Consider the following 12,986-nt stretch of genomic DNA (forward strand, 5'->3'; position numbering starts at 1 on the left):
ATTGGTGACCACAGGAAAACAACCAAGAATCCATCTGCCCGTTTACAGAGGAGGAAGGTGCTGCAAAGACCTAATTACAGGGTGAATCAGTTAACTTTCTCAGCAGCTGTAGATCAGATACAGAGTTGACTCACAACCAGCCTAAATTAAGTGCAGTTAGTTTTTATTTTACCATTAGGATCAAGAATAATACAGTAGACCAAGAAAAACCAAACCACCAAATCCCCAAAAACACTATGGGAAATTTTGCATACTTGCTTCCAAAAAGCAAGGTCTCACAGGTCTACTGTGATTAGTTTTACTAACTGGTTGAGAAAAATAGCTGTTTTATCAATTAATTAAAACATGTATCCATAAAATAACTGTACCAAGAATGCACTAATTATAATATATAAATAAGAAGTGTAATTGGATAACTTCAGTACCTGCAGGGGAAATTGTGACTTTTGAAGTAACCTCATGTCAGACAAAAATGACAGCTTTTTACAGACAGTATGTCTTTGATGAATATACTACAGCTTATTGTATATGCTTTGAATATGCATTTACAATTAAACAAATATGCAGTGCCTTGTTAGCAGGACACCTGATTGAGCTATGTTTGCTTCTTTGATAAATCACTCATTCCAGAACCTTTTTAGAGTAATAAATTCACTTTAAGTAAAATGCAGCTAACTGTAGAGGTTGTTAAATTGTAATAAACAGATAATAGAAACATTAAATACAAAGTGCACACGCTAAGTAGGAATGCTACAGATGATTTAAATCAAGAACTAAAGCTAGGAAATGAATAGAAAAATTCAAAACATTTTCAATAATTAATTGCTACAGCAAATATTCAAAACAGTTGTTTAGTCTAGATTAATTCCTTATTGGGGACAAATTAGACTAAAAATGCCTTCTGATGTTCATGTGCTGGCTTTCTTTCATGGCAGAACAGGAGGAATGTGGGAGAGGAACACTGACATTTTGCTCTCGAACACTTACTTGTATGAGTAATTTTACCACATGAAGAGTCCCGTTGAGTTTACCAGGTCTATTTGTGTAAGGAGTCCCTATAGGCATGATTGTTCACAGAATTTAAGCCATTAAAGGCTATTAACTCTCTTCTCTGATAATAACATTATTTACATATTTCTTCTCAATGAACAGGGCCAGTCATTAAGAGGAAATAAGGAAAAGATTTCACTGGACAATACATTTCTCAAAGTACAATTATTTGAATTAAAGATGGTCAAAATGCTATCAAGCAAGGAGTTGACTAAGCAAATCAGAAGTTTGGAAATCAGCTAGACTTAGGAAGCATGTGGGTTTTTTTAAACACTTATTTTTTAAAAAAATCACCCCAAAAGAGAGAGGAAAAAAAATCCCTGACACAGTAAACATCTGTACCTTGTGAACGCCCTCCTCTGACTACAGTGCAGAAGCTTCCAGTGCAAAACAGTTCCTTCTCCCTTACCCACACAGAAGAAAGCGACACTCAAAAGTGTTACAAAACAGACTCCTCTCCCTTGTTTTAGCTTACAAAAGTCCACATTAATTTTGGTGAAAGCAGGAGCTAAACAGTATAGCAGTTCGGCCTTAAATTTGTAGAAAATAGCAGCCCTTTTCACCGTCGTAACAGTTTTCTCAAGTCACTCTAAATGTCCGTGGTAGTGTGGGTGTGCGTTTCTCTTCGGAGAACCTCTGTGTTGTGTGTGCGCAGTGCCCTGGTAAATTCCAGGACTCTCATACAGCAGTGGAGAAAATGGTGATTTAAAACCCTTGTTAATCACACGGGCTTTCTGTGTGTTATACACATCAGATCTCTTCCGAAAATTTTTCACTTCCCTCCACTCCTTTTCATGTAAGCTGGGAGAAGTCAATGTTAGCATTGGATGCCTCCTTAGATTCTAGTTTCCTTGTGCAATCACCACAACTCTTTTTAGAAAAGGGGTAGCAATGGCCTGGCACAGCGGCAGTTAGGTCAATATGGACCCACAGTTATCTGATTTGCACATCCACCTACAGCAACTTCTTTTGCCTTTACAAATCTTCTTTTGCCACTGAAAGTGGTATTTGTCTCCACCAAGAGCAATGGGCTTTAAAATACACAGTTATACCAATTCCAAAACCGCTCACAACAAGAAATGAATATCTTGTTAGAAACATGACACCAAAATGATGGCGTTATAATCACTGGAAGATTTAAGCGGACATGATTACAGTAATTTATATCTCGATGTGATTACAGTAATTTGTGTCTATTAATTAACACACATTTTCAATCTCTTGCCGTGTTAGCTTAAGGAAATGACAACTTAATGACATGAAATTCACCCCAAATATGTTACTTATTTCTTTTCAATTCTGTTGCACAACTATAACACAATGACAAAACAAAAAGTACTGGCTACAGAAGTATTAAGTTACCTAAATGTGATCAGAATGAAGTTGTGGGCATTTCTGGCAGTGTCGGTGAAGACTTTTTTTGAAGGGTCTTCTGCATAAGTGATATAACTAATCTCTTCTCTTGACTGCACCTGCCATATAAATACAGCATTAAAGGAACATATCAATATATCTTCTATCCATGTCACTATATCCCAAGTCAGATTTTGCTTGTATGTCATTCAGATCCATCCACATTTCCAAACTACAGGGGAAAGAGGATTTCTGAAGAATAAATATATTGAGCAATTAAAATGAATGCCTAGAGTGGAATCTTGCTATGATAATAAGTAATAACAGATAAGTAATAGGACCTCATACTTCTGTGTTGAATGGAATTTGAAAATATGAATCAATCCCCTGAGCAGCAGCTAGGCATTCATGCTATTGCTATTTTACAACTGAGAAAGGCGGGTTAAAGATGAACCAATAGCTTTAAAGTCATCCAAGACTAGATGATCATTAATTTTTTTAATGTTTTTTTTTAAAGAATAAGGAAATAACCAAATCTGAGAATCTTAAGGAGGCAGCAATAGAAACATTTGGAAGAAGGATGAAATCTATGCAAGAAAAGAGTAAGAGTAAGCACAGTTTTTCAGATAGTAAAGTGAAAGTCAACAGACTTTTCTTCCTTCTTCTCTCATGTCTCCCTGCGACATAAGGACTCTCCAAGCTGCCACTTAACCATGTTCAAAAACTGGAAAAAAGCTGGTGTTGACCAACTTTTCAGTCTTACTTACTTTTAACACGCTAGCTTATGTTTAGCTCTTAATGCTGGCCAAACTTTTTCTCCTGGATTTGGATGATGATCTCTACCTTTGGAGAGGGATGTGTAAGCAGTGGCAAGCACTCAGGTTAGATGATGAGGGTAATGAAGGAAAATAACTAACAAACCCCAGAAGCAAGTTAGATAAAAAGGTCACAGACCAAACAGTGCCAAAGTAAAGTAAATTTGGCAGATGGGAAAAGAGAGGGGGAGGAAAAACAGCGCCAAAACCAAATTACCACTCGTTAGCACCTAGCAATCCCTTCCTTCCCAGGGCACACAATCAAATGCTATTGATCTTCCCTAACTTCTAGCAGGTTCCAGGCAGCGGAGAATCAAGTTTCAAAAAAACAAATCAGGCCCCAGAGCTACATATTTCTGCCTCCTTTCTCTGTTAGGTCTTTGAATTTCCTGGGCAGGATTGAATTCCATCCATTTCTCATTAATCATCATTTTAATGTTTTACATTTACAGTAGCAAGTCAGAGCCAGCAGCACTTTTGCTTGTATCTTAAACTGGCGTAATTTCAAAATGTTGTGCCATAATTTCACAAAACAGGCTGGGGACGCACTTGATTTGTATTTACTGTTGGCAGCAGTTTATACCAAAGAGACACTGTGTCAGGACACTAAAATAGATTTTAAAAATCCAGGAGAGTGCTCTATACAGCATACCTTTTTGTAGTTATTTCAAGCAACCCGTGTAGAACGTTGTTACACTGCTGTCTCGTGAGAACTGAACAACAAAGCTGAGCTTTGTTATAGGCTGACTTGAGTATGAGTATTGAACATGTGTATTTTTAACTTAAAAGCTAAATCAAAAGGAATCTTTGACTCCAGATACAGCATTTAAATAAATCTACATAGCTGCTAAAACCAATTCCAGAAATTATGTGAGGACATGCAAGGAGGAAAGTGCAAAAGTTAGTTTATATTAAAATTCATGACAAATTGGCTGTTGTTTTAATTTAGAAAATACAAAGTTCTCCATTTGTCAATTGATAAAATACATGTTTAAAAAAGCCCACTCCTACCAGATATTGGTTCTATATGGCTTTACTTTGTACGGTTCGCATAAAAAACATATATGGTTTATATAATTAATTTTGGAAGCTTTCAAGGATTTCAGAAAATCCTTTAACAAATTGTCAAAAACTTTAAGTTAGCCCCTTCAGAAGAAAGGGCAGATAGCATTCATGAATTACTAGATGTTGGTTCAATACCCAACACCTCCTGAGTTTCTTTGCAAAAATGGCCCTGTTAATTTAGCTGTGTTCCCAGCTGCCCAACTTCCCCTAATTCATCCTAGAATTTCTTGCTACCTCTGCCTACATTATTTATGAAGGTAATACCTTCCCTGAAGCAGAGACTTTGATTTCTTGTAACTGTATAAAATAACTAGAACAAAGGGGACCTAAACTAATAACAGAAGATTTAATCACAGGAAATCAAGTAAATATTATGGAACACATTTTACAACTAGGTAAACTGAACTGAATTGACCAAGGTGAGGGAACAAAGTAACAGCAGACTTGGAAATCAAAGCAAGAAATCTTATCTTGATATTTATTTTAACTAAGCCCACTGGATATAAGCAGCACACATATGACACACTCTTCACTGGATACCTTCTTTGTATAGCAGATGTTTCTTAGAGAGAGAGGCTCATTGCTGTTCAGAGTGGTACTTGTTGCTTAATGTCATCTGCCAACACAAAAGTCACCTCCCTTGCTGAAAATGATGAATGTGCAACAGAAGGGCGGCCATATATACTATAGACTTCTCTTTTTTTTTTTCATTTTTTTTTAAAGAAGAAAATTTTGTATTACCTTTGAAATTTAAATGGAAGTACATGCCTGTATGGTGAGAGATAACTCCACCAAAGAGGCTGCTTTGACTGTTTTTCTATTTTGTCATCTGTTCAGCTATTAAATGGCCATACTGTAGTATGTCTCAGAATTTCAGTAATGAAAACAAAAAAGTACAAGAAGCCTGTAATACTGGGATAAGTATTTTCTTTTTTTTTTTTTTTTAAAAAATAATTGACCACTGCTAACTCTTGAAATAGGAGTATATGATGTAAGACAAGAAATTACCTCTAGCTTCATATTTCAAGATGTCTCCCTCTCCCAGCTCTCTCAACTCATCTGTGCTGCATCACTTACAAATTCCTTACAAAGATGATAGAGACCCTTTTCTTCTCCCACTTACTCACACCATGAGATCAATCAATACCAATAGACTTACCATGGTAATTATTATAAAAGGTTCACAGTCTGTCCCTAAAAGAATAATTGAATAAACAATGACAAAGACAGAGAAAAATTCTACGATGTTATCCTCACTTTCCCCTAAAGAGCCACATCAGAAGGAAGGAAGGAAGACTGCTTGACTTGATAAACTAAGGAATGCATTTAAATTAAAACCTGATTATTGTCATAATGCATTTGTACTTAGGAAACCCAATGATTAACTGAAGAGAAAGTGAAAAGAAATGAAGTGTGGCCTATAATGGAGTTGTGGAGGCAGCATTCTTTAGTTGACTAAAAGTGCAGATATCTCTATGTAAAACTGCTAGCAGGTTTTGTTTGATTGGGTTTTTTTTTTTTGTGTTTGTTTATGTTTTTGATTTTTCAAAAGGCTTAACTTCATGAATTGTATGCGAAATCTAATTTCAGTGCCAGTTTCTGTAGCTTAATGAAAAAATATATTCATAGTAATGCAGATTTCATGTGTTTAAATTTCATTTGAATATCTAATAAGGAAAATGCAGACAAAAAAAATGATTGTGCTTCTCTAGGTTGAATGGAAATCAGCTAATGTTACTGTAACAGAATTTGTTGCTGGACAGATTTCATAGACATTTCTAATCTATCTACAACTTCCTGAGCAGGTGGAATGCGTTTGAAATAGGAGCAGTCCTAGCTTTGCAGTGCTAATTCTATAAATGTGAAATCTAGGCATTTTCTCTGGTAATTTGCAGGTGTCTGGGTCACCACCAGTGATGCCACTGACATTTTGACTAAAACATATATTTGTCAGTGTTGTGTTAATATTCTCTTCAGTTAAAAGAGAATCATTCATTCATTTATTCATTGTTCATTTGGGAATTTTAAAAAAAATTTTCTGTATTTTTATTTTTTTAAAAACAGCCTATGCTTGGACATTTATATAATAAATCCTTCCTCCAGGTGAGGCCAACTAATATTTCTCACTGTCACTGCAAGTGAGAAATAGCAACTCAAATCAGAACTGAGTCTTTAGAAAGATGGAATGACCAAGACAGAAGTACTAAAAGTCTGAATGGGAAAAATAAGTGGCAAGACAGCTTCTCGGCTGTATATAAAATATACTGAAAGAGTTAAATTATATAGGAAATTCTAGTCCCTATGATAACACACAACCATCATGACACATATTTTCTGTTCCAGAAAGGGTTTTCTTTGATGGAATCATGAACAGTCATTATGGTTTTCTTACTTCCTACCTTTAGACTAGTGGACACATTGCAATACACTAACTTATCTACATTTTATTATACAATATACTAAAACAAGATTTTGTTGGAAGAGGCTGAGAAAAGATGTGGTACAAGAAAGATCAAAGACTGAAAACAGATCCCACTCTTGTTCCAAGTAACAAAAGTGTTTTGTGAGCTAAGGACATCATTCACATGGAGACAGACCATGCTTCTCTCACCTAAAAACTTCCAATGTTGGTGGCAATTTAATACTTCTAGGCTTGACAGAGCTAGCCTCGCTCAGCACTGTGCTACTTGAAAAGAAAACCACAGCCCAGATTGAAGAGGTTTCATGGAAGTCTCATGAAACCCACACAGCAGCCAAGACTCCAAGACGACTTCCTTCACTACTGTCCTCGCGGGACTACTCACATGGGTTTGGAGGGTAGATAGGGACACTGCGTCTTAAGCATTACAATCTGGAAAGGAGGGGAAAAAAGAAATATATTCTAAACATCAAGATTCATGAGGTGGAAAAGCAAATAGGTAATACAACTCAATATTCCTCAAATATTAGCAGAAAATGCTTGACTTCAGGTGTGACGATAGTTGCATTGAAGTCAGACAAAACAAGCATGAAGCTAGAACTGCAATTGAAGACAATGATAGTAGTCAACTATCACCCCTGTCATTTTTTATGATGTAAGCTGTCAGCCAGACACACTTTTCTCTAAAATCTACATACTACATACCCTTGCTATATTTGTTGTTATGTATCCTTCCCAATATACAAGGCAAAGGGCTTAGCACATTTTTGTATCAAACATTCTGGTGTTTTAAACTTGCAGTCAATAATCAACTGATGTACTAGAAGAAATATCTGTTCGAAACATAGTCAACATGATGAACACTAGCATTTTAAAATAAATGAAAAGACCTTGATTTATTAGTATTTTACCATTAAATAAAAAGGGGCTCCAGGGGCTTTCTTAAAAAATAAAAATGAAGCAGTGGCAAAGAAAAATTCAGCATCAAAATACTTCTGAATTGGGAAAGTCTAAAAAAGTTAGTAAACCTCCTTATTCCTGTATTTTCTGCTAAGGGTCGCTCCAGACATTTGCCCCTTGTAGAGAAAAGACCCTCTTTCAGTAGGTCAATGCTCACTGACTTCCACACGCTCTTCCAGATTCTCTCTCCCTCTTTCCACATTTTCATATTTTCTTTCACTAACTTGAAAAGTGCAGCCTCTACCCTGAAAGATGAAGAAAACAAAGGGACCCTGTTCACACATCCTGTCTCAGCAACTCCCATGACTACTGTGGTTTGGACTTCCATGGTGAAACCAGGAACATTGTGTGGGCAGAGTTCTATTCCCTTGTTTGTGTATTGAAAAAATTGCTCTTCTCTGCAACAACAAACAGGACTGGTACATTTTTAATGTGAACAAGGAACCCTAGGAACCCCAGACAACCTGGGAAGGCTAGTAGCATCTCTGTGAAATCCTATGATGACAAAAATTAAATCCAACAGCCTCTACAGTGAAGACACAAGAGGGAAACTAAGTAAGAAAGCCCTAACCTTTTCCTTTATTGTCAATGTCTTTTAGGGCATTTTGTCCACCTGCTTGAAAAAAAATCTCCAATATCAATGAATGTATTACGGTTCAAGAACAGTTATTGTTCTGTTAAACTCTCATTAATGTTGCATATAATTACAATACAATCCTCTGATTTCTATTGCCCCCACAAAAAGGACAGTGAAAAGTATGCAGCAAAGTAATAAAACAAACTTATCTTACAAATAAAAGTAGAGATTCACATGTTTAATACTATCATTTCCTCCTTGGAAATGACTGTCCTCTGCCTTTTTAATAAAAAGCAGAAGTGTTATAAAATACATATGAAAAAAAAATCATCACTGCCAGATGAAAAGGATTCCAGGTAAGTAGCACTCCCAGTTTTGCAAGTTATAAAGGCATAGAGTTGTTTGAAGTTGAACACCCATGCAGATGATGAGCTGCTTTCCAGCACCAGTATTAGCCAATCTCCTCACTCCCTGGCTGCCCTTTTTGGGACTATTTCTATAAAGGCGACAGGATGTTAGATTGTCAAGATCACCGACTAGAATGCTTCAGGTCCTGCCATCTACTAGGAGAATCATTTGGCCACAAACTTTCATCGTTTCAGATGTTTTGGCCATTAAGTCATAGGTAACATCACCCTGGGAGTCCTATTTATAGTTCTTGTGCTTCATTGTAAGGTCTCAAATTAAAGGTAAAAGATGTCTTCAGTTCTTTTATACACAGAAGAAAACCTGTTGAAATAAAGCCAGTTCAGTTGAATTTTCAGAGCAAAAGGAAATCAGCATTCATGGTGCTGCCTTTGAACAGTGAAAGGAGCTTTTATTCTTTTTATAAATATCATATTTTATATGAGGTTTATAAATATACTTGGCAAAGAAGTTTCATCCAAATGTTAGCAATTTCGTATCTTTCATTTACAGGATATTGACCCAGTTGATTTGTAATTAATTGCAGACCTTTTTCTCATTAGCTTATCGATTGAGGAGTCTGCAATGCATTCTTGACTGTATTATAAATTACAGCCTTGGTTCCAGGGTACATTTGGTTGCAGTTAATTCCAGTTGTCTACATTTTTCACATTGTAAGAGTTACCTGCTGTACATCCTGCCAAACTATATCCTTTACAGTAGAGAACTACAGGCCCTTTGTTATTGTAGATCCACTTCTATGAGTAATAAATCCAATTTTCTACTTATTCAGATTTAAGAATGCAACAGCGAAAACCAAAAAAGCCTTCATTTTCATGCTCTCAAAAAAGGCCTTAGCCAAAGCTCATGAAACCTGCTGGAGGTTTTCCATTGATTTCAGAAAACTTTGGATCAGTCTCCCAAGTGAGTAGGTTGTTGCAAAAGCAGGCTTGAAGATCATACTTTTTTAAAAATAACTAAAACTATAACGTGAGAAAAAAACCCCACACCTTCAAATCATTATTCAAAAAAAATCCTTTACTGGAAGTCCAGTAAACCTAGCAAAATCGTAAACCTTAAAACCTTAGGTAAAAGAAAAGCAAAAAAAGTCCAGGGCAGATTAGGAAAGGGGTGAATTCCAGATTCATTCAAACAGATGCAGGCGTTAGGCAGTAGCATCCGTAAATGCTTGTTTTATCAGTAAAGGCAAGTTCTCTTATTAAAAATCCCAAACAAACAAATCATGTGCTTAAAGAGCACTTACCTGATTTTACAATAGTGGAGTTCAGTAATATGCATTAAAGTTCGCAAAGAATCAACATTCTGGACCATCTTTAGTGCCTATACAAGAAAAACCAAACACAGTAAGAAATGAATTTAAAGGAAAAGTAATTTAGTCTAGATTGTGGCAGGAGAGAACAATGTCATGTTCTAAATTTCATTTAAAATAAGAAAGTCTAGAGCGGCTCTCATTGGAAAAGTTAGAGCCATTTCTTTTTCTGTTCCAGAAGGTGCAGTTCTGAATCACGGTTCTAGCCACAGATGCGCATCCTGACCAGTACCACCATCAAATATGGTCTCAGCAGCCCATAATTCCATTTCAGTATTTTAGGGTTTAAGCTGGAGGCTGCTCTCCCCATAATGCATGTCCTTGGCACTACAAACACAACATCCTGAAAATGAAAGGAATTCTCTTAAGTGCCTAAATTACTGACGTGCTCAAGTCATTACCAAAAAGAAACGTTCATTAGAACAATGGAATTACGATCCATTCTGGCAAACACTGAAGTGCTGCGTTTCCACCAAAAATGGAAAGGCCTCTGAGGCCAGTCACATTTTAGAGGTCCATCTCCTCTCTCTTGGTCGTCACAGCAGGATTTCTACTGACTAAAAACCCAACTATGGAGGAGAAACTAATGTCTTGCTTTTAGATAAAGGTTTTCCAGCAAATGAGATGGAATTAAACTATAGAGGATAAACCCGTTCCAGCTGAAAAAAAAACCTGCATCAGAAAGAGTTTCTGTGCCAGTATAGGCTATACCGGTTGTAAAACCAGAAGATAGTTCAACACCAGAGAGTTATTCTACCACATTTCTTTCAGGGTCTTTCCCAATAGAGCTATACCAGTTTTGGGCTCAGTCGCTTTGCTTCCTGTGCAGCACAGCCACATTGGTGAAAACTTTTACGCATAGTCTGAAGCCGTGCTAGCAACGCGCTGCAGGCAGGTCAATGCCACCGCAGTAGGAGGGTCAAGGTCTCCTAGGTGCAAATGCCTTTTAAACTGACCAAACTGCACTTGCACCGCTGAGCATATTCAGGTCCATTTGTTGCTCACTCCTGCCAAGCAAGTACACATAGCATAGCCAGAAAAACTGCATCTGCTCTGAGGGCTTCTCCTTACACAAATCTGCCTGACAGGGATCAAACTCCTTATCAAACCTGGCTTGACATAGCCCTGCCAGCAAACATCTGTAGCATAGACATGGCCTAAAAGCCACTGCTTTAAAGGGAAAGGCCACCAGCTGAGTCTCACTTTCTCTTTGATCTTTTTGAATGCTTTTATCAAAGCAATCCAAAGGGCCTCTGCTGAAGTGATTGTTACTGAACTGAAAAGGCGAAAACAGAGACACAAGAGGAGGAGAGGGATGCTGTACACACAAAAAAACCAGAACCCCAAAAAAACCCAAAAACCGACCTTCAAAATGGCAATATTAACTTTATTGTGGAGGCCTGTAACTGGATATCTAAAGACCTACCATGCTGCTTCTATTAAAAAAAAAAATCTGAATGCATCTGGCCAGAGATTGCGTGTCCATATGTGCAACCAAATAATTAATTAAATAACTTATTTCTCTTCTGCTGTTCATCAAATTTCTTTCAGAATGGTATCAGTTATAATGTTTGCACAGATGGAAGCTTCCACCAGCAAAGAATAAATATCATATACTCAAGACATGTAATGGAAAACTACCACGGCAGTGCATTATTTTAATCTATGCACCTAATTGTTTCAAGCTCTTGAAAAAGGTTACTGTTTAAACCATAATTTATGAATGGTCTCAGAGTAATCAGTGACTGCAGCCAGCACAAAGTCATTGATCAGCCTGAATCCATTTGCCTGGTTTTGACAGAGGCCAATGTGCTGCGTGATGGGCTGGTGTGCAGCTTCTCCCTGGTGTGCAGCTTCTCCCTCCCCTGGTGGAAATTCCAGACCTGCTCAAGTGTCTGCTCCTTTTCTAGCATACTAGCTGAGATTGGACAAAGATATGTTGAGACGTGTTCTCACACAGCCTAAAGCAACTTGAAATAAGGATTCTGAACATGTGTGAATGTCAGCTCACTATCACACAGGGATTTTTGTTTACCTAGAGAACCTCGCCCCTCTCAAGGCAAGCCAGCCAGCTGGCCCAAGGGATGGTGACCTTAACCCACATTAATTTGACAGTTACCATCCCTCGTGTTATTCCTTGGAGCAAGCAAATAGTACTGACCACATTTCCTCAGAGGATGGTGGGTGTCTCAGTAGTGCCCTTGGAAAGCAAAAAATTGCAACTGCCAAAATAGTGAAAAAAAAGGTCTTTCAGAAAGCCAAAGAGCAGACTGATTGGATAATTTCTTCCCCTCCACCACACACTGGAGAATGAGGCAAACTCCAACTGTCTCACTGGGGGAGGGTGGAAACTCATAATCCTTTAAAGCAAATAGTTAGAAAAACAGAAAGCCCCAAAGGAGTTCTCTTGTACACATTTATTAGCAAGACTAATCCTGGCCTCTTAGCTCCCTGATTATGCTTTTGAAGACTAAGGAAGAGCGTTTTAGCTTTCCTGGCAGCCCCACTGAAAACTGCCAAGATGAGGAACAACTAAGAAAGGCCATTTTAATACCTAAAGTGGATGACAGAAGCAGACTTCCAAAAAGACAAAGATGATATAAAATGAAATGTGCTTGAGAGAGTTAATTCCCCCAGTAAACTAGAAAAGAAGGCTGGTCCAGATCCAGCTCTGAGTCTTTTTACTTCTGATCAGTCCCATGTTGCCTTCCATCTTTGTTCCTCACCAATCTAGTTGTCTCTGTCCCTGCTCTTGACCATTCCGATTTAGCCACCTCTACCTGTGAAGTACAGATACACACATTCGTATGTACACATACAAACATCTCTCAGAAAATAGAGCTGAGGGCCTCCTCTGCACTGCCAGCCACGCACCTTGCTCTGATCTGTTGACTCTTGCTTGCCCCCAAAACCACTTTCTTCAAGTTGACTTTGTGATGTGGACTTGTGCACATCATAGAAACCAAATCAGGCTTACATAGTCCTAGACATCCTAGCTTTGATGAATTACTG

The sequence above is a fragment of the Calonectris borealis genome, chromosome 11, assembly GCF_964195595.1.
Source record: "Calonectris borealis chromosome 11, bCalBor7.hap1.2, whole genome shotgun sequence".
Taxonomy (NCBI): domain Eukaryota; kingdom Metazoa; phylum Chordata; class Aves; order Procellariiformes; family Procellariidae; genus Calonectris; species Calonectris borealis.